At 39.3% G+C, this 27,790-nt stretch overlaps 1 long non-coding RNA gene across 3 annotated transcripts in view; it reads right to left on the bottom strand.

Moving 5' to 3' along the window:
• Positions 1–27,790, bottom strand: part of LOC101030116 (uncharacterized) — a 215,409-nt gene that overhangs the window by 157,531 nt on the left and 30,088 nt on the right. For all 3 annotated transcript variants that reach the window (XR_012516915.1, XR_005579136.2, XR_012516916.1), the window contains exons 2-3: positions 22,076–22,203; positions 13,170–13,267 (exon numbers count right to left, since the gene is read on the bottom strand). This is a non-coding gene — a long non-coding RNA (uncharacterized LOC101030116). The remainder of the gene's footprint in view (positions 1–13,169; positions 13,268–22,075; positions 22,204–27,790) is intronic.

The following is a 27,790-nucleotide window of genomic DNA, read 5'->3' on the forward strand; positions in this document are numbered from 1 at the left end:
ACTCACCATTTTTGATGGATGCATAGTTTTCCATGGTGTATATGTGCCACATTTTCCCTGTCCAGTCTATCATTGATGGGCATTTGGGTTGGTTCCAGGACTTTGCTATTGTAAACAGTGCCATACGTGAACATAGGTGTGCATGTGTCTTTATAATAGAATGACTTATAATCCTTTGGATAAATATACCTAGTAATGGGATTGCTGGGTCAAATGGAATTTCTATTTCTAGGTCCTTGAGGAATCACCACACTGTCTTCCACAGTGGTTGAACTAATTTACACTCCCACCAACAGTGTAAAAGTGTTCCTATTTCTCCACATCCTCTCCAGCATCTGTGTCTCCAGATTTTTTAATGATCGACATTGTAACTGGTGTGAGATGGTATCTCAATGTAGTTTTGATTTGTATTTCTCTAATGACTAGCGATGATGAGCTTTTTTTCCACGTTTGTTAGCCTCATATATGTCTTCTTTTGAAGTGTCTATTCATGTCCTTCACCCACTTTTGAATGGGGTTGTTTGTTTTTTTCTTGTAAATCTGTTTTAGATCTTTGTAGATTCTGGATATTAGCCCTTTGTCAGATGAGTAGATTGCAAAAATTTTTTCCCATTCTGTTGGTTGCTGTTTCACTCTAATGACTGTTTCTTTTGCTGTGCAGAAGCTCTGGAGTTTAATTAGATCCCATTTGTCTATTTTGGCTTTTGTTGCCAATGCTTTTGGTGTTTTAGTCATGAAGTCCTTGCCTACGCCTATGTCCTGAATGGTTTTGCCTAGGTTTACTTCTAGGGTTTTTATGGTGTTAGGTCTTATGTTTAAATCTTTAACCCATCTGGAGTTAATTTTAGTGTAAGGTGTCAGGAAGGAGTCCAGTTTCTGCTTTCTGCACATGGCTAGCCAGTTTTCCCAACATCATTTATTAAACAGGGAATCCTTTCCCCATTGCTTGTTTTTGTCAGGTTTGTCAAAGATCAGATGGTTGTAGATGTGTGGCATTGCCTCTGAAGCTCTGTTCTGTTCCATTGGTCTATATCTCTGTTTTGGTACCAGTGCCATCCTGTTTTGATTACTGTAGCCTTATAGTATAGTTTGAAGTCAGGTAGTGTGATGCCTCCAGCTTTGTTCTTTTTGCTCAGAATTGTTATTCGTGGACAATTCTAAGCAAAAAAATTAGTAAATATAAATTCTCTAATCTTGGCAGGCTCTCTTTTGGTTCCATATCAAGTTTAAGGTGGTTTTTTTTTCCAGTTCTGTGAAGAGGATCATAGGTAGCTTGATGGGGATATTAATTCTTCCTAATCATGAGCATGGAATGTTTTTCCATCTGCTTGTGTCCTCTCTTATTTCCTTGAGCGGTGGTTTGTAGTTCTCCTTGAAGAGGTCCTTTACATCCTTTGTTAGTTGTATTCCTAGGTATTTTATTCTCTTTGTAGCAATTGTGAATGGCAGTTCATTCTTGATTTGGATCTCTTTAAGTCTGTTATAGGTGTATAGGAATGTTTGTGATTTCTGCACATTGATTTTGTATCCTGAGACTTTGCTGAAGTTGCTTATCAGTTTCAGGAGATTTGGGGCTGAGACAATGAGGTCTTCTAAATATACAGTCATGTCATCTGCAAATAGAAACAATTTGACTTCCTCCTTTCCTAATAGAATATGCTTTATTTCTTTTTCTTTCCTGACTGCTCTGGCCAGAACTTCCAATACTATATTGAATAGGAGTGGTGAGAGAGGGCATCCTTGTCTAGTGCCAGATTTCAAACAGAATGCTTCCAGTTTTTGCACATTCAGTATGATATTGGCTGCACGTTTGGCATAAATAGCTTTTATTATTTTGAGATACATTCCATCGATACCTAGTTTATTGAGAGTTTTTGGCATAAAGGGCTGTTGAATTTTGTCGAAGGCCTTCTCTGCATCTATTGAGATAATCATGTGGTTTTTGTCTTTGGTTCTGTTTATGTGGTGAATTACGTTTATAGACTTGCAAATGTTGAACCAGCCTTGCATCCCTGGGATGAAGCCTACTTGATCATGATGGATAAGCATTTTGATGTGCTATTGCAATCGGTTTGCCAGTATTTTATTGAAGATTTTTGCATCTATGTTCATCATGGATACTGGCCTGAAGTTTTCTTTTTTTGTTGAGTCTCTGCCAGGTTTTGGTATCAGGATGAAGTTAGTCTCATAAAATTATTTGGGAAGGATTCCCTCTTTTTGGATAGCTTGGAATAGCATCAGAAGGAGTGGTACCAGCTCCTTTTTGTATGTCTGGTAGAATTTGGCTGTGAACCCATCTGGACCTGGGCTTTTTTTTGATTGGTAGACTATTAATTGCTGCCTCAACTTCAGCCCTTGTTATTGATCTATTCAGGATTTCAATTTCTTCCTGGTTTCGGCTTGGGAGGATGCCAGTGTCCAGAAATTTAACCATTTCTTCCAGGTTTTTTGGTTTATGTGCATAGAGTTGTTTGTATTACTCTCTGATGGTAGTTTGTATTTCTGTGGAATTGGTGGTAATATCCCTTTTATTGTTTTTCATTGCATCTATTTGATTATTCTCTGTTTTCGTTTTTATTAATCTGGCTAGTGGTCTATTTTGTTGATCTTTTCAAAAAACCAGCTCCTGGATTTATTGATTTTTTTAAGGATTTTGTGTGTGTGTGTTTCTATCTCCTTCAGTTCTGCTCTGATCTTTGTTATTCCTTGTCTCTGCTAACTTTTAAATTTTTTTGATCTTGTTCCTCTAGCTCTTTCAATTTGGATGATAGGGTGGATTTTAGATCTTTCATTCCTTCTCATGTGGACATTTATTGCTGTCAATTTTCCTCTAGACACTGCTTTAAATGTGTACCAGAGATTCTGGTACGTTGTGTCTTTGTTCTCATTGGTTTCCAAGAACATCTTCTTTATTTCTGCCTTCATTTCATTGTTTATCCAGTCAACATTCAAGAGCCAGTTGTTCAGTTTCAATGAAGTTGTGTGGTTCTGAGTTGGTTTCTTAATCCTGAGTTCTGATTTGATTGCACTGTGGTCTGAGAGACTGTTAAGATTTCCATTCTTTTGCATTTGCTGAGGAGTGATTTACTTCCAATTGTGTGGTCAATTTTAGAGTAGGTGTGATATGGTGCTGAGAAGAATGTATATTCTGTGAACTTGGGATGGAGAGTTCTGTAAATTCTATTAGGTTTGCTTGGTCCAGATTTGAGTTCAAGTCCTGGATATCCTTGTTAATTTTCTGTCTTGTTGATCTGTCTAATGTTGACAGTGAAGTGTTAAAGTCTCCCACTATTATTTTGTGGGAGTCTAAGTCTCTTTGTAGGTCATTAAGAACTTGCCTTATGTATCTGTATGCTCCTGTACTGGGTGCGTATATATTTAGGATAGTTAGCTCTTTTTGATGCATTGATCCTTTTACCATTATGTAATGCCCTTCTTTGTCTCTTTTGATCCTTTTTGGTTTAAAGTCTATTTTACCAGAGAGTAGGATTGCAACTTCTTTTTACTTCTCTCCATTTGCTTGGTAAATCTTCCTGCATCTCTTTATTTTGAGTGTATGTGTGTCCTTGCATGTGAGATGTGTTTTCCTGAATACAGCACACCAATGGGTGTTGAATTTTTATCCAATTTGCCAGTCTGTGTCTTTTGATTGGGGCATTTAGCCCATTTACATTTAAGGTTAATATTGTTATGTGTGAATTTGATCCTGACATTTTGATGCTAGTTGGTTGTTTTGACCATTAATTGACACATTTTCTTAATTGTGTTGATGCTCTTTACCATTGGTATGTTTTTGGAGTGGCTGGTACTGATTGTTCCTTTCTATGTTTAGTGCTTCTTTCAGGAGCTCTTGTAAAACATGGCTGGTCGTGATGAAATCTCTAATTGTTTGTTCATAAAGAATTTCATTTTTCCTTCGCTTATGAAGCTTAGTTTGACTGGATATGAAATTCTGGGTTGAAAGTTTCTTTCTTTAAGGATGTTGAATATTGGCCCCCACTCTCTTCTAGCTTTTAGGGTTTCTGCTGAGAGATCTGCTGTGAGTCTGATGAGCTTCCCTTTGTGAGTAACCCGACCTTTCTCTCTGGCTGCCCTTAGCATTTTCTCCTTCATTTCAACCCTGGTGAATCTGATGATTATGTGCCTTGGGGTTGCTTTCCTTGAGGAATATCTTTGTGGTGTTCTCTGTATTTCCTGGACTTGAATATTGGCGGGCCTTGCTAGGTTGTGGAAGTTTTCCTGGATAATATCCTGAAGAGTATTTCCCAGCTTGGATTCATTCTCACCGTCACATTCAGGTATACCTATCGAACGTAGATGAGCTGTTTTCACATAGTCCCATATTTCTTGGAGACTTTGTTCACTTCTTTTTAACCTTTTTTCTCTAATCTCGTCTTCTCATTTTATTTCATTGAGTTGATCTTCAGCCTCTGATATTCTTTCTTCTGCTTGGTCAATTCAGCTGTAGAAACTTGGATATGCTTTGTGAAGTTCTCGTGTTGTGTTTTTCAGCTCCATCAATTCACTTATATCCCTCTCTAAGCTGTTTATTCTTGTTAGCATTTTGTCAAACCTTTTTTCAAGGTTCTTAGTTTCTTTGCATTGGGTTAGAACATGTTCTTTTAGCTCAGAGAAGTTTGTTATTACCCTCCTTCTGAAGCCTGTTTCTGTCAATTCATCAGACTCATTCTCCACCCAGCTTTGTTCCCTTGCTGGTGAGGAGTTGTGATCCCTTGGAGGCAGAGGTCTGCTTTTTTAAAAAATCCTATAAGCATAGAAACGTTCTTAAGAAATGGGGTCTTTTATCTTTCTCATGTGAGAAAGATTGACTAGTTGAGCTAAAACTGAACAGGTTCAAACCACTGGCTTATTATAGCATGTTTCTGAGTGCCTAATGACCATAGCAGCCTATACAACACTTTACCCTCACGTACCTAGAACATTGTTCTTCCCAAAGATGTTTCCTACTTAGAGTTAAGTTTTTACCCAAAGCATCGAAGGAACAGACAAAGTCAAATAGAAACAGTTTCAATCACTTGCAGTGCTTAAAATATTTATAATCCTTGCTATAGCCAAAGGCAGCCAGGCTAATTATTTACCAAGCAAGTGGAAATGACATCCCAGGGGATATGGCAGAACTGATACATCAATTGGGAGAAAGGCTGGTAGTTAGTAGGCATTCAGGGAGTCTCAAAAGCATCTTGGAGTGGCTCTATTTTAGCCTCACATAAGAACTGGACCACGATGCTACAAATGACACATTTGCTACTGAAAAGATCAAAGGGTGCTAGGAGGGCTTCTGTAGCTTGTCCTCAAGTTGATTTTCTGAGCATCTCTAATGAGCTGCAGTGAGAGAAATCTATGCTCTCTGGGGCTAGAAGGTCCCAAAATGGAAAGGCTCTCTAAATTCCTGTAGAGAAATTTAATGGAGGTGAGAGATTATTGAGGCTCCAGAAGGCCTTCAAATTTCTCAACTGAAAGCTTTTTATTTGAAATGACAGTGATTTTATGAGTTTTGCTAATTAGAAGACCAATTAAGGCTTACTTTAAAATTTTTCAAACAACACAGTAACATCTGGACTTCAAATTGGAACTCCCTCTCACTTCTCAAACATGACAGTTAATGGTTTAATTATATTCTAGAATTTTTCTATGCATATACATATGTACAAGTTGGTATTGGCTACATATTTAAATATCACATTACAATACTGTCGCTCATTCCTAGCTCTGCTTGAAACTTCCACTTAATGACAGAAATTTAGAGATTTGATGAAAGACCAACAGGCAGAACTCAGGTTGCCCAATGAACTACTATCAACTGTTTACCTTCCTGATTTCCACTTCACATCAAATGGCAACACTTCCTACACACCACTGGCTGTATTTTCCAAGCTTGAAAACTCTAACCTAGGTGCACTTTACAGGCCAGAAACCTAGAGATCATCCTGTCCCTCCCTCAGCACCGTGTTTGATTCACAACAAAGTTAAGCCAATTTTATCTCCTTTTTTATTCATGTTTCTCCATTTCCATGATTGCCATCACAGTCCAAGCCACCACATTCTCCCACTCTTGCATCTGAACTGCTGCAGCAGCCTCCTCATGATCTTGCCCTCTTCTAATCTATTCTCCACAAAATGGCTAGAGAACTCTTTTTTAAAAACATATCTTTCCCTATCACCACTTATCAGGAACTTCACCTGGTACAGACAACAAAATCCAAACTCCATGCCATGGCCTTCAGCCCCTGTATGACATGACTCTGCCTCCCTGTCCAGCCTCAGCCCCTCACTCTCATTTCCCAGGCTCTAGTCACTCTGGCTTTCCACTCCTGGAGTGCCCATGTTCCCTCCTGACTCAGATGTGTGGACCCTGTTGTTCTCTGTGATTGGAATATTTTTCCTCCCTACTTTGCCTAGTTAGCACCTATTGAGTTTTCAGATTTCAACTCAAACACCACTTTGTCAAGATAATTTTGGATGGTATGCCTGTGTGACTGTTTGGTTAACATCTCTGCTGCCCACTAGTCTGCAGGCTGCACGCAGGTGGGTCTGCTTTGGTACCTGGTTTCCCTAGAAACTAACAAAGCACCTGCCATATGGCAGGAACTGGAATGAGGTTTGCTAAAATTTAAAGGACTAGTGCACATAAAGCTGTTGGACAGAGTCCTATCTGGAGAAATATGGACCATATCACCTGGTTTAAAAAAGAAGAAATAAAAAAAAAAAAACAAACCAGGAGCAGGAACTTTTTCTCAACTTCAGAGATCACCCATACACCAAAGCCCAGCTTCAGACTGTGCTCTGTTCAGCTTGGCTTTGCCTGGATGGGCAGAAATGACATTACACTTATGGACAAAGGCACCGATTCTCTCTTTTCAAGATGGAAAGATAGCCAGGTGTGGTAGCTTACACCTGTAATCCCAGCACTGTAGAAGGCAGAGATAGGCAGATCATTTGAGGTCAGGAGTTCAAGACTAGCCTGGGCAACATGGTGAAACTCCATCTCTATTAAAAATATAAAAATTAGCTGGGCGCGTGCCTGTAATCCTAGCTACTCAGGAGGCTGAGACAGGAGAGTCGCTTGAACCCAGGAGGCCGACGTTGCAGTGACCTGAGATCGCACCACTGCACTCCCGCCTGGGCAACTGAGTGAGATTCCCGTCTCAAAACAAAACAAAACAAAAAATGGAAAGACGACTTTTCAAAGGTATACATATATATGGTTAGAGAAATATATATGACATTTCTCCAGCTCAATACGCTAGTACATATATATGTCTGTGTACATATACGTGTGTGTATACTAAGGAATTGAGCTGGAGAAATGAAAGTCATCAATAATTACTTTTCCATCCTTTGGCGCCCTCTATTGACAGTAAATTAACTTGCGGTAAATTTATAACAACACCTTCTATACCCAGAAAGTCTATGAGGTGGGTTCTTCAAATAGATTCACAGTGAATTCAGTCTTTGGAAAAATCTGACTCCTATTCATCAAAAGTATGGGTTCATCTGTCCAAACTTTCCACCCCCCACATTTTTAGGTATCTATATCTAACCAATGTTAGAACTAAGAGCAAAATTACAGTAAAATGTTTTTGTCTCAACTCACAGCAAGAATCATCTTTAGGCTGCCGGTATGGAAAATATACTCCACACAGAGCTGCCAGACTGTCTCACCTGTACAAAGCATTAGATCTATACTAAAAACAAAGACAAAGAAAATATTAAAATACAATATTTACTTTAATATTTCTTCTAAATAATTTGGTTTCAAAATAATGTTAGTCCTTTTCCAAACACATGGAAAATGGATAAATCAGTACAAATGAATAGAAGAAGCTGGGCACAGTGGCTCACTCTTGTAATCCCAGCACTTTGGGAGGCCGAGGCGGACAGATCATTTGAAGTCAAGGAGTTCGAGACCAGCCTAAAGACGGTGAAAGCCTGTCTCTACTAAAATACAAAAATCAGCCGGGTGTGGTGGCGGGCACCTGTAATCCCAGCTACTTGGGAGGCTGAAACAGGATAATCACTTGAACCCAGAAGGCAGAGGTTGCAGTGAGCCCAGATTGAGCCACTGCACTCCAGCCTGGGTGACAGAGCAAGACTTGGTCTCAAAAAAAAAGGATAGAAGACTGGATGAATCAGACAGCAAAGGTCAAGCACAATGCCCAGTCTATAGCAGCTTCTGGTAAATGCTACTTCCAATGTCATCTCCGTCTTGGCTCTGCCACCAACCAAGTGACCTTGAAAAGTCATTAAACTCTCTGGTGCTTGCTTTCTTCAACTGTAAAATGAAGGTGTTGAACTACGTGATCTCTGAGAGCCCTTCTCATCTATAATGTTACATTTCTAAACCCATCCCCTTATCCTTTGGTTTCCCACCACATCACAATTCCAAGAAAGGAAAGCAGAAACTCTCTGTTGATCCCTATGTCAATTATGTTCTACGATCTTTTATGGAGCATCAACTCTATATAAAGACCTGAGGACATACAGCTTAATATGGTACTGCAGCTGATCTCCAGAGGCTCATAGCTAAATGGTGTAATTCACTATATCACGTATAGGAAGGGGTACGTTTGAGCTATGAACAAATGCTGTGGTAACAACTTGGACAATGCGATCACAGAGTTCATGAAATGATTGTTTTAATTTAGCAAGCTTGGTAAAAAATGAGTTGAGCCATGTGCTTGCCATTACCCCAACAATGTAAGTAGTAAACTGGATTTTTCTCTTTTTGAAGCTATGCTCTAGGTTTCACTTGGGTATAGCCTAAATATCTAAGAAGAAATGCAAATGGTGTTAAAACTCTTCCCTCCTGTTCTGAAGCATGGCTTTATCAGAAAAATCAGCTATAGAAGTTGTGCCTTAATCTATCTACTCTCCATGGACTCTCCTGAGAACAGCGAGTCCTTTTGCCAGCATTTGCCATGCAGATACCAGGCTCTGAGTTGCAAGTTTGTACAAAGCAATTTCCAGTGGAGGCAAAGCCATCAGATCCCCTGCAGGCCTAGTCAGCAGTATCTCTCAACTCACCCAGTCCCAGTGCTGCCCATGGTCCACAAAATAATTCATTCCCACCTCAGCTGCTGAGACCTAAAATTCCCCTATTCTACTTCAACGCTTTGCAAATTAGAACTCATGCTGGTTTCATTTGCTAATGGTGACCATGGCCAGTCCCTCCAAATTCGTGTGTTGAAGGACAAAGGCATAGCTATAAATTTTACCAACCCCTGGAGCTGTTTAGCGTTTTAGGAGTCTGAAGCCTTTATTTCTGCCGCACATAGAAGCTATTCTCTGCTATGAAATAGGAAGATTTCTTTAAAAGAAAGCATTTGATGACCTAGTTGGTAAAAGCAGAAATGATTAAGACTTGGGCAAATAATCCACATGTTGCTATTACCTTAATGATTAAAACATGCAGCTCACTAATTTATCTGACAGTGGGTCCTTTTGTGGGTAGACAACTCATATGTAACATCTTACTGCAGCTGAAGAGACTTGTCCCATGCCAAGCCTGACTCCCCATTTCTTTTATTACTGAGAAGGCATTGGTACAATCCAAAATGATTAAAGCAATAGAGATTGAATTGCAGACAAAGAACATCAGACTGGATCAGGGATGGGAAAATAAATCTCCAAACAAGAACAAGACTCAAGGGACTAATAATCAAAACATTCAGGTTTCCTTTTTAAAAATAAAATTTTTAAAAAGCTGAAATATTCAACTTTCTAGTTTATGACACATCAGAAAAAAAGAGTTTACATAATCTATTAATACAGGAATGCTTTGTCTCTGGGAGGAGTTCTTCCAGGGTCCCCAAAAGAAAACCCTTAATATTATATATATATTGAACAAAATAGGTCAGAGGTGTAAGAAAACTAATGAAACAAATTTCCTGGATCTAGTTCTCCTTGTCCATAACTACTCCTTGTATGAAACTGGAGAAACTCTTGAACTTCATTATTGGTAACTTCATTATTAGCATAATGGCATCTAACGCATTAAATCATGAATCACAAGAGACCAGCAAAATTTATATGACACCCAAAAATTACAGAAAAATAAAAGCATCTTCAGATTTACTGCCTCCATATATTTAACCCATGAAAAAGGAAATTTTCTCATTATAGTTATTTCTTTGCACAGAACCAAAGCAAATAATTTGAACCTCCTTATCATTTAAAAAGCAAAGAGTATTTTATTTTCTATTGCTAGTAGTCAACATTTTAAATATCCATCTTAGGCTGGGCATGGTGGCTCATGCCTGTAATCCCAGCACTTTGGGAGGCTGAGGCAGGCCATGACCTGAGGACAGGAGTTCAAGACCAGCCTGGGCAACGTGGTGAAAATGTGTCTCTATTAAAAATACAAAAATTAACTGGGCATGGTAGTGCACGTCTGTAGTCTTAGCTACTCGGGAGCCTGAGGCAGGAGAATTGCTTGAACTGGGGAGGTGGAGGTTGCAGTGAGCCGAGATAGCACCATTGCACTCCAGCCTGGGTGACAGAGCGGGACTGTGTCTCAAAAAGAAAAAAAAAAAAAAACACAAACACATACATATAAATATATATAAATATATATGTATATAAAAATTTATATATATAAATATAGATAAATATAAATATATATTATATATGTATATATTTTTATTTGTATATATTAAAAATATATACATATATAATATATATAAATTTATATATTTTTATATATATATATATAAAATCACTTCACAGTCATCCAAGTTGAACTTTATTCTTTTTCTTCTTAAGTTTGAGCTAATCTATTAATGGAAACTGTACCCTTAAGTGACGATAGGTTCGCTTATCAAGGAGATATTCAGACCCTCTTTGTTCTGTATCTTTTTTCATATCCTACCCATTCCCAGGAAGTCTTCTTGATCTAACTTATGCTACAGGATCAGATGAGTGAGGAGCACAATTCTTAGTCCACGTTTTTGTGCTTCTTTGGTACAAAAGTGGTTCCTGTTGAGACAGATCATATTCTAACTGGGAAATTTAATTCTGGAATTTCACTGTTAGCCAGGTTTTTCCATAGGAAGATGATCAAGGCAAATGCTATATGAACATTCTTCTCTTTACTATAGGTGGGTTCTTCTTAAGTCAAAACAAATTTACAGCCAGGTGTGGTGGCTCACACCTGTAATCCTAACACTTTTGGAGGCCAAGAAGGGTAGATCATTTGAGGTCAGGAGTTCAAGATCAGACTGGCCAACACGGCGAAACCCGTCTCTAATAAAAATACAAAAATTAGCCGAGTGTGGTGGCATATGTCTGTAGTTCCAGCTATTCAGGAGGCTGAGGCAGAATTGCTTAAGCCCAGGAGTTAGAGGTGCAGTGAGCCAAGATCGTACCAGCCTGCACTCCAGCCTGAGGGACAGAGCGAGACCCCGTCTCAAGAACAAAGCAAAATAAAACAAATTTATCTTCCATAATAAAATAGTGAAAGGAGCCCGGGTGCGGTGGCTCACGCCTGTAATCCCAGCACTTTGGGAAGCCAGGGCAGAAAGATCACCCGAAGTCAGGAGTTTGAGACCAGCCTGACCAACATGGTGAAACCTTGTCTCTACTAAAAATACAAAAAAATTAGCTGTGTGTAGTGGTGGGCACCTGTAATCCCAGCTACTCGGGAGTTTGGGGCAGGAGAATTGCTTGAACCTGGGAGGCAGAGGTTGTAGTGAGCCAAGATCATGACACTGCACTCCAGACTGGGTGGCAAGAGCTAGACTCCATCTCAAAAAAAAAAAAAAAAGTCGAAGGAAAACTCCTAAGTAGACTGTGTCTAAAGCAACCCACTCTACCCATGTGTTGGTAGAAGAGCTGTATTGCCTATTAAGACAAAGTAAATAAGTGGTGATGCCACAGTTATTAATTTTTATTTGTATAGATGGAGCCTATTTCTTGTTGATATTTCCTTAGGCTTGCTAGAGTCAGTGACAGGCTATTGAAGCCTTAGTGTTATGTTTAAGGCAAAATACTGGTATTTTAGATGAATTATTTTATTTAAATTCCTCCTTGTGACCTACCGGTTTTACAATGCATTTTTCATGCTTCGATATTAGAACTTTTAGTTTGGGGCTAACAGAAATAGTTCAGCTAATGAAAATAATGATTTTTTCATGCTGTACTAGATGGTAATTTAAAGCATTTCAATTAAACAAACTGTCTCATTAGAGCTCCTTGATAATGTAGTTCCATTTGCTTTGATATGGTCAGAAATCCCAAGGATGCTTTTGGGATACACTCTGACTCTCATATGAACTTGCTTAAGAAGGTTACCATATACCAGACATTTTAGAGTACTCAAATGACCTACTTTAAAAACATTTGAAGCCATTTTATGGTGTGGACCCAGAACAAATTACCCTTATTTAATAAGTAGCTTCCAATTTGTGTTCCAAAAAGCATTTGAATTCTACCACTGAAGTTTATTTTTAAAGTTCCATTTTTCTCATAAGATTTGAAACCACATTCATTCATAAAATTCTCATTCTGAGCCGGGTGCAGTGGCTCAAGCCTGTAATCCCAGCACTTGGGATGCCAAGGCAGGTGGATCACCTGATATCAGGAGTTCAAGATCAGCCTGGCCAACATGGAGAAACCCCACCTCTACAGAAATACAAAAATTCGCTGGGTGTGGTAGCGTGTGCCTGTAATCCCAGCTACTTGGGATGCTGAGGCTAGAGAATTGCTTGAATCTGAGAGGCGGAGATTACCTTGAGCTGAGATCACTACTGCACTCCAGGCTGGGCGAGAGAGCGAGACTCCGTCTCAAAACAAAACAAAATAACAACAGCAAAAAACTCATTCTGTTACTACTTTGTTACTTTGGTTTTCACAGATTAATCTTATAATGAATATTATAATTTTAAAATTCACTATTTTGTATCACATTACCTATCATCTTTTTCTCGGAAGATTCTAGACTCACTTGTACATTTCTCTGGAAAACAAAAAACTAAGTACATAAATAAAATTGGCCGAGCACAGTGGCTCATGCCTGTAATCCCAGCACTTTGGGAGGCCAAGGTGGGCAGATCACCTGAGGTTGGGAGTTCAAGACCAGCCTGCCCAACATGATGAAACCTCATCTCGACTAAAAATATAAAAATTAGCCAGTTATGATGGCACACACCTACCTGTAATCCCAGCTACTTGGGAGGTTGAGGCAGGAGGATTACTTGAACTTGGGAGACGGAGGTTGCAGTGAGCCAAGATAGTGCCATTACACTCCAGCCTGGGTGACAAAGCAAAACTCCATTTCAAAAAATAAATAAACACAATTGTGAAAGGATCACTGAGCTACTCAGGATGAATTATACTGTATATCATTACTTTAACTTGAATATGAAACTGCCTTCATATAAGCTAAAGGTTCAAAAAGATAAGAAATTCTTTTAATTTTACTATAATTGAAACCAGATGCCAGGCAAGGTGGCTCATACCTATAATCCCAACACTTTGAGAGGCTGAGGCGGGCAGATCACCTGAGGTCAAGAGTTTGAGACCAGCTTGCCCAACATGGTGAAATTCCATCTCAACTAAAAATACAAACATTAGCTAGGTGCAATGGTGACCACCTGTAATCTCAGCTACTCAGGAGGCTGAGGCAGGAGAATGGCTTGAACCAGGCAAAGGTTGTAGTAAGCTGGTATTGCACCACTGCACTCCAGCCTGGGTGACACAGCAAGACTTCATCTCAAAAATAAAAAAGAAAACATATGAAAAAATAAATTTTTCATATGCCTAACATAAGTAAGAAGTGAGACACTTGAAAATTTATTTTATGTTACCAAATAGCCTCTTGAATTTAAATACCTGTTAATTTAATTTAAATATCAGACAAACCAGTTGTTGAACATAATGAAATAGCACAAAGATCAGCTGACTGGATATCAGCTAGTTTTTTTGGCTATTATATGCTATAGCAATAAGAGTATCAATTTCGATATCTCAATTCACACCCAATTGAACTTGTAAAAAATGAGTTTTATGCATTTAGGCCTGCTAAAAACAGCACTATCTTTTACCTTGATTGCAAAGCCTTTTTTTTTTTTTTAGTTAGGGTAAGTAATGCTAGCTGCTATAACAGATCCCAAGGTCTAACATGGCTTAACACAATAAAAGTTTCTCTTTTTACACAATGTCCAATGTGGTCATTCCATCTTGTGACTTCAAAATAAGTGGAGTCTCAGAGTCTTCTCTGGATGCGATAGACAGGGGATGGACATCAGAGAGAGTATAAAGAACACTGCAAGAGTCTTCTGGGTTTGTTGAGGGGTGGGGGAAGCATGGGAACTGGGCTCAGAAGTATTGTACATTACTTCTACTCACATTCTAGTGGCCAGAATTCAGTTACATGGTCACAACTAAGCAGAATGGAAGCTGGGAAATGTAGTCTGTCTGTCAGAAAGAAAGAAAATTTGGTGGACACATAGCAGTCTTGCCATAAAAATCTCTATAGCCTCACCAGGGACTTGCAATGAGGAATATAATCTCACAGTTGCTCTTATAACTAGAGCGATTATCATCTGGTTTTTAGGTGGAATAACAAACATAGAGGCTATAAAGTAGGCCGGGCATGGTGGCTCACGTCTGTAATCCCAGCACTTTGGGAGGCCAAGGTGAGCTGATCACAAAGTCAGGAGTTTGAGATCAGCCTGACCAACATGGTGAAACACCGTCTCTATTAAAAATACAAAAACTAGTCAGGCGTGGTGGTGCACACCTGCAATCCCAGCTACTTGGAAGGCTGAGGCAGGAGAATCGCTTGAACCCAGGAGGCAGAGGTTGCAGTAAGCCAAGATCACGCCACTGCACTCCGGCCTGAGTGACAGAGTGAGACTCCATCTCAAAAAAAAAAAAAAAAAAAAAAAAAAAAAAGGTCTATAAAATAATGGTACTAGTATAACTAAAGGGTATTTAAAAATCAGTAACCATCTATGTCACTTGTTTAATCACTGGTGTCTCAGGTGCCTCTTCTAGGCACATAGATTGAGTTTTTCCCATCCAATTATCTGAATCTTTGGTTCTGAAAGCACTTTTCTTATCCACTCACTTGACTATCAAAAATGGCAGACACAGTAACTTTAACTTAACTTTAATCCTGAAAGCTGCAGTGAATCATATTAAACATAACCCAAATGTTTTGTTTTGTTTTTTCTTGTGCTTTTCTTCCTGGCCTGTGTGACCCAAACCAGAGTTTTCAAAGGTGTACTGCATGAACCAATTTAAAGCTGAAGTTATGGGGTTTTGGAGTTTTTTTTTTCCTATGAATTTTTGAACACATAAACCCAGACAATGGCTCAACAGAATATCCAGTAGTCTCTGGATTGGTATTTCATCCAGTTTAAGTTCCTGGCAGAGGTCTGATTTATGAGCCCGTGTTAATTACCAAGCTTTCCAAACTTCCTACAAGGACCTCTAATGCAAAAGGCTATCCACCCATTGTATAACTGGTCCCTGAAGCAGAAATTCAGCATAAAATTGAGGCAAGTACCCAGAAAGCTCAGGTAAAATCTCACAACTTGACTTGTATCTTCTTTTAAATATCACAACCCCAGAGCAAAACAGCAAATAATTGATAGGTGATGTAGAGAAGAGTAACTGATAGGATTCAAACCCTGCAGGGACTGACCTAGAAAGAGATAAAAGGAACTGAGAAAGCCTGGTTCTCCATCTTCACGCAATCCTGGGAGGTAGATGTTTCAGAGATCTGGCTTTGTCTAATCCCTCAGTGACTTCAAACATTTCTATTTTGGTGGCTCTTCCTCTTATGAATAGGGATAATATAAAATGGGTTAAATTTCCCCTGGGCTGAAGGTGACATTTACAAGGCATCTATCCAGTCCATTTCCTGTCTAGAAGGCAACCCTCCACTGAGGCCTTCCTGAGAGACTCCTTGAAACCATTTCAGGCAGTCCTCAACTGACATCCTGCCTGCTTTTCCACAAACCCAAATGAAAGTTACTTAACCTCACTGGCCTCAGTTTCTCTTCTGCAAACTGGAAGTTGAAAATACCCACCACCCAGGTTTGCATAAGAGTTAAATAAATTGTTTAAAGTCACTTAACAGAGGGCTATACAAATAAAAAGAACTCAAGCGGCGACTGTTATCTTTAAAAAGAAAGGTTAAACCAGCTCCCGATGACTTTCTGCATTATCTAACAATCCTTCGAGTTGGTAAAATATTATTTGAAGCCCAAAACTCTCTGTATTTAATTTTATCCTAATTCAATTCATTTTGGCTACATTTTAGAGAATCATATAATATCTTCTGTGTGGTTTTGTATGGTTTCCTTTATTTGTTCTTGAAAACTCTGAAGATCCAGAAAAATGGTAGTGTTGAAACAGATAGTGCCACCCATACCGAGTTCCGCTGCACAGGTGCTCAGTAGGGATTGAAGGTGAAGTAGTGCTTGACTTACTATGGCAGGGATAGCAGCAGTTGCAATACCCAGCTCACCTCCAAAACATACATCTATGCCTACTAATGAACATCTACATCTGCTAAGAGGTCACCAATCTCTTTTCCACAGAGTCCATATTTTTCCACAAAGTGGAAAATATTTCAAAAATATTTTGGACATTCTCTGCTGATCCATCAGCCACTACTAATCTATTACCACTCCTGGTCTATAGCATAAATGGAAGCATATTTAAAACTGGAAGCAAACCTTGAAGAAGAACAAACTGATTTTAACTATTTGTTTTGGTTTTCTGTGTCTAGAAATGGAAAAAAAAATTACTAAAGCCAATTCTTGATCGTCTGGGATATTTGGAGAGTGTGGTTTTAGCACAAATGAATCAAATTAATAAACCTTTGTTAGAAATGAGACTTAAAAGAATGTCTAAATATAAAAATCATAGGGCTACAAAGAGCTTACATTTCATTAAGAAATAAAATGGGGAAAAAATCAATGGCAGGCAACCACAAACAAATCTCTTTTATCAGAGCTGTTATTAACAAGTAACTAAGTCTGCAGATATTATTTTCATCTCCTCTGCCCTTCACTGCATTTAGACTGGTAGATGGGTTTATAGGATCTACAGTGGGCAAGACACAAAAACGTACAGAGACAACTGAGATGGAAAACCACAGACATGTTGATCAGCTCTTGAATAATAAATATCTGCAAGACTATGAAATTGTTGGTGATTTACATATGAAAACAGTCTCGGTGCTAGTGAGAGAGAAAAATTTAAGTAGCAGTATGAGAAGCTTACAGGAAAACACTAAAAATATCTCAAAGGAAAATCTGTGAGTTAGAAAAAAATATATTCCATAAGCAATTTTGTTTATCTCCTGGGTAAAAAACAAGATCATCTCTGTCTATGCTTGGTAAAGACGCTATGTATTTGACTGCTATCATTTGAGAGAAGCAGAAGAGCATTGCAGTGTTCAGACTCCAGAGTGACTGTCTGGGTTCAATCCCAGTTCTGGAACTCTTCAGCTTTGTGGGCTTGTGCAAGCTGCACCACTTCTCTGTCCCTCAGTCGTCTTCTCCATAAAGTTAGGATGGTAATAGAGCCCACCTCATAACACTCTGACAAGGGCTAAATCAGTTAATATATCTAACATCTAGAATAGTTCTTGCTCATACTAGGTTTTCTCCCTGGATATTTGTTGTTATTTGCTACAACCTGGCAAAGATCAGACCCCAAAGGAATAATAGCTACTTTTTAAAAATAGTAGGACGTGCACTGGAACCGAATCATTTTCTGAGTGCAAAAAAGAAAAAAAAAAAAAAAGTAGGATGGGCCAAGCCAAGCACAGTGGTTTGTGCCTCTAATCCCAGCATTCTAGAAGGCTGAGATGGGTGGATTTCTTGAGCTCAAGAGTTCAAGACCATCTTGGGCCATATGGAAACACCCTGTCTCTACCAAAAAATACAAAAATTAACCAGGTGGCACACACCTGTAGTCTCAACTACTTGGGAGGCTGAGGCGGAAGTTGCAGTGAGCCATAATCATGCCACTGCATTTCCAGATCCTGTCTCCAAAAACTAAAAATAAATAAAATAAAAATATGATGTAAAGTCCTTAAAATGGCCTATCAGGTGCCAATTAATCCACCAGTGGATAAAGAAAATGTGGTATATAAATAGATGGAATACTACTCAGCCATAAAAAGGAATGAATTAATGGCATTCACAGCAACCTGAATGGAATTGGAGACTATCTAAGTGAAGTAAATCGGGACTGGAAAACCAAATATCATATGTTCTCACTCAGAAGTGGGAGCTAAGCTATGAGGATGCAAAGGCATAAGAATGACACGATGGACTCTGGGGACTTAAGGAGAAAGGGAGGGAAGGGGGTGAGGGGTAAAAGGCTACAAACTGGGTTCAGTGTTTACTGCTCAGGTGATGAGTGCACAAAAATCTCACACACCACCACTAAATAATGTACTCATGTAACCAAATATCACCGTTCTCCAAAAACCTATGGGGAAAAAAATGGTCTATTAGGGGAAAAAAAATAGTAACATGTATTATTGAGTTTTGTTATCATGTGGTTTTTAAAAGATACTTTTTTGAAAGTGTATTGGTTATTTATTGTTGCTGTAACATATTTTCATAAATCCAGTGGCTTAAACAACACAAATATATTCTCTTCCAGTACTTGAGATTAGAGGTCTAAAATGGGTCTTGCTGGGCTAATATCAAGATGTTGGCAGGGCACTTCCTTTCTGTAACCTTTCAGGGAGAATCCATTTTCTTGCCTTTTCTGGACCCTAAAGGCTGCCCACATTTCTTTGCTGCTGGTGCCATGCCATTGTCAAAGCCAGCAATGGCCAGTCAAGATTTCTTACATCACCCTGGTGCCAAATATTCTACCTCCTTCTCCCATATTTCAAGACTCCTGTGATTTCATTGGACTCACCCTGATAATCCAGGATAGTCTCCCTATTTTAAGATCAGCAGATTAGCAAACTCAATTCATCTGCAACACTGATTCCTCTTGCCATGTAATGAAACATATTCACAGGTTCCAGGGATTAGGACATAGACATTTTGGGGGGCCATTGTTCTGCCTGCTGCAGAGGGGAGTAACATCTATCTTAGAAGCTGGAATGATTAATATTGTCTACATGGTAAAGGGAGAAGAGTTTTGGAGTAAGCAAACAAGAGGTCTGAGTTCAAGGCTGTGTTTGGCTATTAGCTAGTTTTATAATCTTGAGAAATGTTAAGTCACTTTATCTCTTTGGACCTCTATGCAATAAGAGTTGATGTTATATGGCCTATGAATCCATCAAATTAAAAATAAAGGGCAAAAGTCACAGGATTATACAGCAAGGCATCAAGATAGTTCTCTGCAGAGGATAGCTCTAAATTTAGTTTTTAAATGAGTCTACCTTTACCTGCCCTACTTGACCCTACTTGGCTTTTCTCCTTTTCATTGTGTAAAAACCATGCATCATCACAACTTCTGGATATTGGGAGAGGTGGAGTATTTTTGAGGCAAGATGTGTGAACTGTTTTATCAATGCATACTAACATTCGCTCCCACATGGGAGAAACTGTTTCTATGGTTTTCTTTCTTTCTTTCTTTCTTTCTTTTTCTTTCTCTTTTTTTTTTTTTTTTTTTTTTTTTTTTTTTTTTTGAGACAGAGTCTCACTCAGTCACCAGGCACCAGGCTGGAGTGCCGTGGCGCGACCTCAGCTCACTGCAACCTCCGCCTCCCGGGTTCAAGCAATTTTCCTGCCTCAGCCTCCCGAGTAGCTGGGACTAGAGGTGCGCAACACCACGCCCAGCTAATTTTTTTGTATTTTTAGTAGAGACGGGGTTCCACCATGTTGGCCAGGATGGTCTCGATCTCTTGACCTCGTGATCCACCCGCCTCGGCCTCCCAAAGTGCTGAGATTACAAGCGTGAGCCACCGTGCCCGGCCTCTCTGGTGTTCTTTCTTAAACCTGATTTCCTTTATTCCTATAGGTGGACACAAGTAATATTTTAAAATAAAATCTGATTCTATTGCAGCTATAATTAGAAACCATTTACTTGAAAGTTCTTATTTTTGAAAACGGAGAGGAATACATTATCCTTCCCGTGACTTTCTGAATTCGTGAAAACCACTAGATCACCCCTTGTTCTCCTTCATAAGACTTACTTTTCAATCCTTTAATCATATTTGTTGCAAACTTCAGAAACTACTTTTAACCCTTTGGGAGGGACTGTTGTTAATGAAAATGGAGGCATTAGGGCAGATATAAAGCCAAGAAAACCTATCATTTGTTATGTTAAGCACATTAATAGAGTTTATCCTTACACTGAAGATCATGGAAAAAGAGATAAAAGATATTTCCTTATTTTTTAAATTCGTTATTAAGCAGAAAAGAATCCATCTTAACTACTACAACTATTTATAGTCTCAGAAGTAGCTTGGTAACAGAAAATAATCCTGCCTGAACTAACAAATAAGCAATATAAATTCAAGCCTCAATTATGTCATTAGCTGTGCGGCCATGGACAAGTCACTTGACCTCTGTAAACTTTCATTTCTTAGTGCTCATTCACTGGACTGCAAGAGAATAACTGGGTCCAACAAAGAGTAACAAAGAAAACATGATAGGGTAGAGAACACATTAAGAAGAAACCCATAAACCATTTTAAGAAGTGTTGAATTTCAAATACCACAAATTTAAACAAAATTCCTTCAACAGGGAATCGATGGCCCAGCCATTTGATTTATTCTGTCAACCCACCCAGGAAAGCTAGCAGCTTAGGAAACGGTGATGATGAAAATAAAACTAAAAAAGTTTGTAAAATTTGTTACTTTTTGGAAAACAAGTGAATATCTATTGTTTTTAGGGGGGTTTTGTTGTTGCTGCTGAGGCAGACTCTTGCCGTCTACCCTCCAGGCTGAAGTGCAGTGGCGCTATCTTGGTTCACCGCAACCTCCAACTCCCAGGTTCAAACTATTCTCCTGCCTCAGCCTACCAAGTAGCTGGGGTTATAGGCATCTGCCACCACACCCGGCTAATTTTTGTATTTTTAGTAGAGCCGGGGTTTCACCATCGTGGCCAGGCTGGTCTTGAACTCCTGACCTCATGATCCACCTACCTCAGCCTCCCAAAGTGCTTGGATTACAGTCGTGAGTCACCGCGCTCAGCTGTGTTTTTTTATTTCATAATCAAACTTGTTTTCATTTTCAGGTCTCTATGAAACCAATGAAGACAATGCTAAATATTGAGTTAGTTCAATTGAGCTTGACGCTATTGAGGGCCCAAGCAGAGGTTTATTTCCTCAAAAAGCAATCAACATTCTCCCTCTTGCACTACAAAGGCTGCACCCTAACTAGGTAGTCACCTCAAAAACCTTAGTTTGGTAACACAGAGCATAGAGTAAGGGAGTATGAGACCATCATACCTCTAGTGGAAAAACAACTCAAACATGCCTGAGCAACAGACAATAGCCACAAACAGGGTCTCTTTTCCTTGTGAAAAATAGCCCATCTCCATGCTCTGGCTGACTATTGAACCTCGAGGACAGCCTCTGGTTCCAAACAGAAAGTAATACAGATCTCAGTGGCATTCCAATCCAGTCTGTTTCGAGTTTCCGCAGATGTTTTTAGCTGGTGGTAGGCTGTTGCTTTCAGGAGTTTGTCATTTACAGAATCTTAGAAAGTGGGTACGAGTGTTCCCTGCCCTCTTCCAAGGCAGGAACAGCTATGTCATAGCAAATCCATCAGGCATTCAGCTGCTTCTTGTCCCAGACCTCCTGGGGTTGGCCTATCTTTCTAAGCCAATTTGAGGCTTCTCTCTTCTTTTTGTTACCCCTTGGCTATCTATGACAAGGGGATGGCTCTTAGAGCTGTGTGGTCCAGCAGGGATATTTTGGGCTAATAACAGCCATTGTGCTTGGAAACGTAACATTTGTATGGTACCACAATAAAGTTCCTGAGTAGAATTTGCTTGTCTGTGCTAAAAACTTCAGTAGACTATTGACAGGGGCCAAAGCCTTCAGTAAAGAGAGAGGGTAGAGTCTTATAGACGGGATGGGGCAGGAAGTAACAAAGTGTCTAAATGCCGAACTGACTTACCTTTAGAAGGCGTGATCTTGAAAGATTTGAAGGCAGAAATCAAGAAATGAATGTCGTATTGTCACTTTTCATTCCACAGCAAAATACATCTTCTGATTTTTCTGACAGAATGATTCATTAAAAAAACTCTGCATTAAAAAAAGAAACACTTTCTTTAAAGTTTGTCTTGTAAAAAGGTATTGCTTATTACACTATTTAGATTTGATTTCCTAGGGTGGAAATATTTGGCTGTGTTAACAACAGTGCATCAAGCATACAGACACAGAGCCAGTGACCCGGCTCCTTAAATACATGATTTAAGCAGAGGTGGCTTTTGGCCTTCAGGACATAAAATCTGTTTTTGTTTCTGTTTTGTATACTAATATCAGCAAAGGCTTCCGTTTTTGCATTTGGAAATGTTTGGTTAAACTTTATTGAGTGGCTCTCTTTTAATGTATAAGTTTTTACATAATGTTGGATAAAGTTGATTATTCAGAATGCTTAAATTACAGTTGAACAGCTATTTAAATTTGTAATCATTAAATTCACTTAGGCAAAAAATACTTTCTGCCTGTATACATTCCTCCCTTTTTTTTTTGAGACTGAGTCTCGCTCTGTTGCCTAGGCTGGAGTGCAGTGGCGTGATCTCAGCTCACTGCAAACTCCACCTCCAAAGTTCAAGCGATTCTCCTGCCTCAGCCTCCTGAGCAGCTGGGATTACAGGCGCCTGCCACTATGCCAGCTAGTTTTGTAATTTTAGTAGAAATGGGGTTTCACCATGTTGGCCAGGCTGGTCTTGAACTCCTGGCCTCAAGTGTTCCACCTGCCTTGGCCTCCCAAAGTGCTGGGATTACAGGAGTGAGCCACACACCCAGCCCTCAGCTCTTTATTTATTTATTTATTTATTTTTGAGATGGAGTTTTGCTCATTACCCAGGCTGGAGTGCAATGGCACGATCTCAGCTCACCGCAACCTCCATCTCCTGGGTTCAGGCAATTCTCCTGCCTCAGCCTCCTGAGTAGCTGGGATTACAGGCACGTGCCACCATGCCCAACTAATTTTTTTTCTGTATTTTTAGTAGAGATGGGGTTTCACTATGTTGACCAGTATGGTCTCGATCTCTTGACCTCGTGATCCACCCACCTCGGCCTCCCAAAGTGCTGAGATTACAGGCTTGAGCCACTGCGCCCGGTCCCCTCAGCTCTTTATAACAGAATCTTTAAAAATATATCAGCTGGGCGTGGTGCATCACATCTGTAATCCCAGCACTTTGGGAGGCCGAGGCGATGGATCACTAGAAGCTAGGAGTTTGAGACCAGCTTGGCCAACATGGTGAAACTCCATCTCTACTAGAAATACAAAACTTAGCCGAAGCACGGGCCTGTAATCCCAGCTACTCGGGCAGCTGAGACATAAGAATCGCATGAAAGCAGGAGGCAGAGGCTGCAGTTAGCTGAAATTGCACCACTGCATTCCAGTCTGGGGGACAGAGGGAGACTCCATATCAAACAAACAAACAAACAAAGTATATTATTGCCTATATTAAAGATCTTGTAGGGTACTGAGATCAAGATTCTGGATATGTTTGGACATTGTACAGCTGTGGGCTGAAGACTAGAATGAGTATGTACTGACCTTAGAACTTGCCTTTGTAACTATTACTTTTTATTAAATGACTGATACTGCATTTTTTTGATTTCCCTATTTTTCCTGAAAGCCAAGTGCAAAAGCTAATTGCAGTTAATTTATGGTTTCATTTAATTAAGTTCCACTTAAATAAGATTTTACTGTAACATGGTCAATTGTATTATGAATATGAGATTTATTTGGGGCAATGTTAGCACTTACAGGCTGGAAGAAACCTAATGTCTTTAAAACTTGAAAGAAGAGTCTTCTTAGAACTTATTTTCTATATACCACACAGGTCTGCCTCTTCCTGGTGAAACCTAATTCCAAGCATCTCTTTTTATCTCTAAGAACTCCAGCTCCGATTGTGTCCTTGCTTTGGTGACACCCTGCTGGCTCCTTTCTGTTGCTCAGAATTCGTCAAAAGAATGCGCAAGATCCTGATGAGCTCAGTGTCCCTTAGCCACCACTAGGTCAAGTTTTCCTTTCTGAAGAGTCCTTCTCATCCTTATGCCTGCTTCCAGAGTTGGTGGGGTTGGCTTTGGAGCAGGACTTAATTTTACCTCCTGTGCTCAATTGCTTTCTTTCTTTTAAGTAATGAAAAGCCAGCAAAGAATAGCTTAATACATAAGGAAAAATGAATTTAGGGAAATTATTCATCTGACTGTAAATAATAGCTTCATGGATATGAAGTAGCTAATTCTTGACAATATTAGATGATTTCTCAATAAAAGCAAGAGAAAGCAAAGATCCTAGAAATTTCTTTGTCATGCTTAAAAGTCCTCTGTCTCCCCATCCCCACAACTCCCTGTTTTTTTTTTTAGAAGAGATATTTGTTCTCTCGTATAATCTGGAACTGTATGGGCCTAATTGAAATAAGATGTACTCTTTAAATGATGAAAATAAAAAGTGACCAAAATAGATTTCTGTTATCCTTGGGGCACTGGGACTTTAAATGCAAACTGCATGGCTTGCAGTGTGGGGAATTAATTATTGGTAATTGAAGTTGTAAGCTTAATTCCCTGCTTGCTTCAAGGAAAATGAATCCTTTTATTTAATATTCAAATAACCACCACTAACCTTATGATCTGGGACAGCACATGCTCTCAGCTTTTGAGCAACAGTGAATGTTTAAAAAGCTTTATCTTTTTAACACTGAATTGTGATTAAAACAAAATAAAACAACATGGGGGTTGAGGGAGGGCATAAATACATTAGCAAATAACATAATAGATGGTATTTGGGTACTCTTAAAAAATCCTGTTCTTATTCACCAGTTAGAGACTTTATTTTGCATTCAAACAAAAGTCTAAGCCATTAAAAAATGCATTTATACTTTTTGAAAACTTGTCCTGAGTAAAATGTTTCCATTGGCTTGTTTTGTCATATTGGAGCTGGGTGACTGTTCAAATTGCTGAGTAGGTACATTTCTCTGCCCCATGTGTCTGCTGTGAGGAGTTCTTGTCTTCCTGAAGAAGCTTTGAGCTAATCAAGATGTGGACTTTGCTTCCTGCCCAGTCCTCTCATTCTCTCTGTCTGTGTCTCAATGACCATCTCTGGGTATTTACCCTGTTTTGTGACTTAGGTCTGGCAGATTTCCAGGCCCTCTATCCTGTGCCTGCTTTTTGCGTAATGAACATCTCCTACTCCTCTCTCAGATCTCACCTCAAACATTATACCTGAGATGAAGGCAAGTACCCCCTCTCTTATATTTTTACCACATGAAATCATGTTGCAATTATTTGATTCATGCTTGTCCATTCTGCCAGAGCACAAGTTCCAAGAAAACCGGGGCAGTATCTGCCTTGTTCACAGGTAGAGGTCCAGTAACTAGTTCAGAGCCTTGCATATACAGAGGATCAAGAAACATATTTGAGTGAGTGAATGAATAAATGAATGAATGGTGAATGAATGTTAATCAAGGTTGGTCTGAGAGACTCTTGGCAAAATTCCCAGTTTATGGTCCTGAAGCATCTGTAACTCTTATAGTACAATTAATAATTCCTTTTTCTCATTTTTAAATAGGAAATGAATGGGATTCGTGTTTTCTGACTGTTTATTGTACTTCACACTTAGTCCTCAGTCAAATTTCCTAGAAGACAATTCATCCATATTTCAGTAACACCTGTAATTGTGTAATAAATAATAGAAGAAAAATTAAGCTTGTTGTTTAATGTGTTTATTAGAGAAAAACCTAGATATTGAAATTCTGTCAAATGAAATAGTGTTGTTTGAATTTGCTCTCAGTGGAACCTATAATTTCTGACCTAGGAGAGGTCTGTTCTTTAAGCAACCAGCTTCTGTGTCCACAAAGTTTGGTCATGGGTCATAGAAAATTCCTTTGGGTTAGCTCCAAGGGCGAGGTTTGCTCAGATTGCTCAGTTTCAAAACTATTTTTCTCAAAAGCACAGGGCCTAAATGGACACTTGTTTGATCTAAATATGGTTTCACATTGTCATGGACAAAAAGTAAAGGAGACAGAAGAATGCTTTGGTCTTTTTCTCAGTATCCCGAAACTTCTGTTTCGTTCGTTTTAAGACGAGCAAAAGTAGATCTAAACGGTTTTCTGGGTTAAGATGGTAGACTAAACCACACATCTAATTTTGCTCCCCTACAAAATTCCACTGAAACTTGAATAAAGTGATTTTCTTTAAAAGGTACAATTCACATGAAAAAGAATACAAAAATTTAAAAAAAAAAAAAAAAAAAAAAAAAGAAACTAAAAAAAACTGGAAAAAGAAAAAAAAAAAAGGCCAGGCGAGGTGGCTCATATTAATTCCAGCACTTTGGGAGTCCAAGACCGGCAGATCACTTGAGGTTAGGAGCTCGAGACCAGCCTGGGCAACACAGTGAAACCCCATCTCTACTAAAAATACATAAATAAGCCAGGTATGGTGGCACGCACCTGCATTCCCAGCTACTCAGGTGGCTGGGGCAGGAGAATGGCTTGAACCCTACTGTTGGTGTAGAGAGCGTTGCCATACCGCTGGGGTAGAGGGGAGTCCAAAATAATGAAGGAATGAAGGAGCTAAAATAAAGATTGAGTGAAAGCTGTTCCATTGGGTTAAACCTCTGTATCTTCACTCACATTGCCCTTTCCTCACCTGCTTATAATGATTTATTCTCAGGAGTAAGCACAGCAGAAGGCCTCTGAAATGTAGGATACAAATGTAGGTACAATTAAAGATGCATCATCAAACCAAACACAGAGAGACTGCATGACTGAATGCATATGGAATGCTAAAACTTTTCATCTCTTCCTCCACTTGGCTTCCAGAATGCCAGAAGCCTGGTCATTTCCCTTCAGTAAGAAGATTAGAATAATGTTTTCTGCCAAAAATGTCAAGGTAGGAGGAAAGTTTTTTTGGTTTTTGTGTTATTATTTTCTTTTTTATTTTTTTTTTTTTGAGACGGAGTCTTGCTCTGTTGCCCAGGCTGGAGCACAGTGGCACAATCTCTGCTCACTGCACCTTCTGGCTCCCAAGTTCAAGCAATTCTCCTGCCTCAGCCCCCCAAGTAGCTGGGATTATAGATATACACCACGACACTTGGCTAATTTTTGTATTTTTAGTAGAGATGGGGTTTTGTCATGTTGGCCAGACTGGTCTCGAACTTCTGGCCTCAACTGATCCACCCACCTGGGCATCCCAGAGTGCTGGGATTACAGGCATGAGCCATTGTGCCCTGCCAGGAGGAAAGATTTTTTAAATATTGACATGAGAAGTTCACCAACAAAGAGCCTATCCAGATCACTTGACAGTGACATCCAAAGTGGACAAGCTCCACAGAAGCACTCAGAGCAACCGATTAGGATTTAAATCCCTTTTTCTTAATCATAAAGAAAGGATGACCAGATATGGAAGATAAAGACCAAACCAATCAAGAAGAAACCAACTTGAAGGAAATAGAGACTATATAGAGGAAAAAAACAAAACCTCCAACAAAGCTACTCTTTTTTTTTTGTTTGTTTGTTTGTTTGTTTTTGCCTTTGAGACAGGGTCTCATTCTGTTGCCCAGGCTGGAGTGCAGTGGTACTATTCTGGCTCACTGTAGTTTTGATCTCCTGGGCTCAAGCGATTCTTCCACTTAACCCTCCTAATTAGCCGGGAC

Source organism: Saimiri boliviensis, chromosome 3, assembly GCF_048565385.1.
Source record: "Saimiri boliviensis isolate mSaiBol1 chromosome 3, mSaiBol1.pri, whole genome shotgun sequence".
Taxonomy (NCBI): Eukaryota; Metazoa; Chordata; class Mammalia; order Primates; family Cebidae; genus Saimiri; species Saimiri boliviensis.